The sequence below is a fragment of the Capsicum annuum genome, chromosome 2 (genome assembly GCF_002878395.1).
Source record: "Capsicum annuum cultivar UCD-10X-F1 chromosome 2, UCD10Xv1.1, whole genome shotgun sequence".
Taxonomy (NCBI): Eukaryota; Viridiplantae; Streptophyta; class Magnoliopsida; order Solanales; family Solanaceae; genus Capsicum; species Capsicum annuum.
In genome coordinates, this window is record NC_061112.1 from 27,458,605 (window position 1) to 27,463,083 (window position 4,479).

The 4,479-nt window shown below is 31.8% G+C and overlaps 1 pseudogene; it reads right to left on the reverse strand.

The window, feature by feature from the left end:
* Nucleotides 1-245: 245 nt before the first annotated feature.
* Nucleotides 246-1,583, reverse strand: LOC107857726 (annotated as a pseudogene).
* Nucleotides 1,584-4,479: the final 2,896 nt, after the last annotated feature.

Here is a 4,479-nt window from a genome sequence, read left to right on the forward strand (position 1 = left end):
AATGTAAGAGTAAGAAGATTTGCGTACATCCTGTCTAGTATGTTGTTAATTTTTTCTTTTCAAGCAAAAGAACTTGCTATATCCCTATTGATACAAATGTATCAGAACCTCCTTAAGAATGCACATTCTATAGTAGAAAGAAACCTAGCTTCACATTGAAAGGTGTAGATCTCATGAATTGTGCAATCAAAAACATATGAACACTTAAACTTTTTTCGAAAATATTTACAAAAGTGATATAGATATCAATTTTTCTTTTCTTTCATCCACTCTATAAAATTATCAAAAATCATATGTCATGCTTGGTTAGTATCGCAGTTTTCAAGGTTTGGAAAGCTAACTTCTTGGTAAAATAGAAGAAAATTCATCTATTGATTAATATTGATCACCTTATAATTAGACTGATTCTTGAGAAACTCACTAAATGAGTCAATCTGAGCATAGAATTGGAACCCTAAAATAAGATCAATTATTAGACAACTACTCTCGAAGTCCACTAATTTCTGCTTATCCTAGGTAATGCAATAATAAAAATTATAGCAATGTAAGTCCTCCAAATAATTCTCAAATATCATGACCTCTGCTTCAAATTTTGGTAGGACTTTTATCAATTTTTTAGGCGTAAAGCATCTAGTAACCCTTTGAACTGTGACCAAATTTTCTACGACACACTCTAACTTCTTAAGGGTCCTACTACCACCTGAACTCAATTTTAACGTATTTTTATCACCCTTTTTAGCTGACATGACACCTTTTTAGCTGACGTGGCACCTTTGATGTAGATCCTATTTTTATGTAATAAAGATAACATGTCAGTACAAAAGTATGACAAAAATATGTTATAATTGAGTTCGAGGGTAATGGGACCCTTGTGGAGTTGGAGTGTGTCGTAGTAAATTTGTCTATAGTTCGAGGGGGTATTCCAAGTTCTGGATATAAGGACTTGGGCACGAATACCAGCAACCACACTTTCTTAAAAGTCCTTATTAGTTTGGGATTAAGGAGTAGCTATTTTTGTTGTTTGTTGCTATATTATATAACCTTATCAAGGGAGTTATTTCTGTCTTAACCCAACTTATGTTTCAATTATCTCAAAGAAACCTCAAAAGTATAGTCCTGCAGCAACTAGAAGATTTTTAAAATGAATGCTTAGATATGTTAACAGTCTTCATAATCAAAAATCAAATCTCACTGAGAACTTCTAAATTCCCATGTTCAGTGTTGGGATTGATGACTAACTATTTGATTACAGAAGGGACTTGTTAAAGTAATTCGTAAGGTCTAATTCAATTCATTTGCTAATAATATCAACCTGAATATTTCTTAAGCCTTTTCTTGGTTCATTCCAAATAAAAACATCCACACTTTGCAACTCTTATTTTTCAAGTGAGCATCTAAATAATGACATTTGTATGACCTACTCCAAGATTTGAGCATAGCTCCTCAATCCCCTCTGAAACAATCATGCCTAGCAACTTATTGGCATACTTCTGAAAAAGATTATTGACAAAAATTTCAAACTTCATGGCCTTTCATGAAGCAGCAGACACAAACTGGATGTATGAAGATTTGAAACTATCCATTAAATATCACCAAACTGTCACCTCGAGAAACAACTTTCACTCTTAGCTTCATCCATCCATAGATGCTTGACATTAATAATCCGAGTTGGGAATAAAATCCAATTGAAAAAGGATTAATCGCACTGCTACCACCAAACAAAGTACAATATCAAAAACTTTTAAAAAAATTATTTTTATAGTAATGAATCTTTTATCTTTTCTCCTACATTACTATTCTCCTTTTTGCATAAGTTATTTTTTTCCTTCTAAAAATATATCTTCTTTTTCTCTTGGTTAATAAGCTAAATTTTAGTAAATTTCAAATACCAAATTTAAAGAAAATAGTAAATGATAATTTTTTCTATTATAAATTTTTTTAATAAATTTAAAAAGTTTAGTCAATAATTTTAAGAACCTTGATGATTATATAAATAAATTAATACAATACTTATTTTTCTCTTGTACCTCTTATCATATATTTTATTTTTACGACTTTTCATGACTTAAAACTCAATATTTTATCACAATTCTTCTCATATAGTTTAGAAGTCAATATTAAAACTTTTCAAAAATATGTCCAATAAATATACGAATAGAAAAAAATTATTACCTTTTCATCAACTGTGTCACGTTAATCTTTTGATTAATAATTATGTTCAATAGCTTGGAAAAACACCCTACTTTTGTAAATAATCACTTTTGAGAAACCCTAGAGTTAAGTTGAGTAGGACTAAGTCGGAATATTTGGAGTTTAAGCAAAGTGAGGAGGCACAAGAGACCACTGTAGTAGTGAAACTTAATATCTAGACCATTAAAATGAGAGATAGTTTCAAGTATCTTAGGTCCATGATACAGAAAAATGGTGAGATTGAAGAGGATATCACCTATCGTACTGGTGCAAGGTGGGTGAAATGGTGGCTTGCATCTGGAGTGTTGATAAGAAGGTGCCTCCACGACTTAAAGACAAGTTCTATAGAATGGAGATTAGACTGACTATGTTATATAGGATGGAGTGTTGGCCAAATAAGAACTCTCACATTGAAAAGATAAAGGTAAGGGAGATGAGGACGTTACGATGGATGTGCGGGTTTACTAAAATATATAGGATCATGAATGAGGTTATACATGAAAAAGTGGGAGTGACTACAGTAGAAGACAAGATGTATGAAGCAATGTTTAGATGGTTTGAGCATGTGATGAGGAGGGACATGGATTCCCTATTGAGGAGGTGTGAGAGGTTGACTATGGATAGATTTAGGCAGGGTAGAGGTAGACCAAAGAAATATTTAAGGGTGGTTCTTACACATGACATAAAGCGATTACAGCTTACCAAAGACAGGACTCTAGATAGGAAAGTGTGAATGACATGCATTAAAGTAGAAGGTTAGTAGGATAAGGGCTAGTAGTTATATTTTTTCACAGATAGTGTCTTGTATGTGGAGTTCTTAGGTGTTGTTTGTGGTTTTGAGTAGATTGTTGGTAGTATTATTTGGTGAAAATCTTGAAGTTTTATTACTGTCTGTTGTTTTGTTAGAGTCATTTGTTTCTTGTTCTTATAATAGCCTTTTCTATATTGTTTGATCTCGAGCCGTGGGTGTATAAAAATAATCTCTCTACCTCACCTCTGAGGTAGTAGTATGGACTGCATATATTCTACCCTCCCCAAATCCCACAATGTGGGAATATACTGGGTATGTTATTGTTGTTGTTGTACTTTTGAGAAACAATTAGTGTTGGTCAATCTTTTAAAAGTATTTATAAGTGCGTTTTTTAAATTGATTGAATTTATAATTAATATTATTACAACTTGTTATACTTTACTTATTTTCAAGATGACAAATTTCCAATTTTATGAAGGGCGACATGTAATTATCATTTTTATTCTAAAGTCATCATCTCATAATAGCAATTGATATCACAACAAACATAACCACAAATGAGAATAACATAACTATAGTTGTACAACAAATAAGTCTTTAATACAACCTCATTAGATGTGATTAGAAAGTTAAGATATCATACAACAGTTACACCTTTTAAACGTGTACTGTAGCATGTACACAAAGAGAAAGTTAATATACACACATAAACTAAATTGAATTTTCAACTATATTTAACCATCACCTACTATGTCACATATCACATCAATATTCAATATATCAATTGAGGACTTATCTAGGACTTTCAATAGTTGAAGTATGCATCTTCATATTTGATTCACCCTTTAATATATCAAACCTTACATCTTAACCTATGTCATCACCAAGTGTACTTCTTCACTTATCACCCTAATCTAATTTACACCATGTCACCAATTATCTCTAAATCATCAGTCATTATTTACTAACATAACTTTCAAGTATAATAATGTTACAGATATCCACAACTCATTTAGCATTAACAATAATATAATCTACTTCATATCATAATCTCAATATCACACGTAACATCAATTGAATTCAAATAAATTTGGATTTTTACCCACTCAAACATCATGCTCACAGGCCTAAACATGGAATCTCCCATCAATCTATATCATGCATATGTTTTTTAACCAAGGTACATGCTACTCAATTAAAACTAGACTACTTGGACGCCAAATAGCTTCTATGAAGGCATGAACACAAATTTTGACTCTAATTTATTGATTTCAAGCATGGAATCCATATGAAAATAATAAGTTCTACTCTGTTCAAGAATATCCCTTCTTCTCCATTCCTCCAAGGAAATGAGGCAATCCTAGATTTGTTTTTACAAGTAAACCATGTCTGATTTATATTCAAAGAGGAGAACAAAAATTAAAGAAAATAGTGGACTGATTGTGCTCCCTAGCATCTGCGATAGTGGCCAGTTGGCCTCTACTACTCGCTATAGAAAAAAATTCTAGCTATAACAGGATAACGTTTGGCCGCCCCAA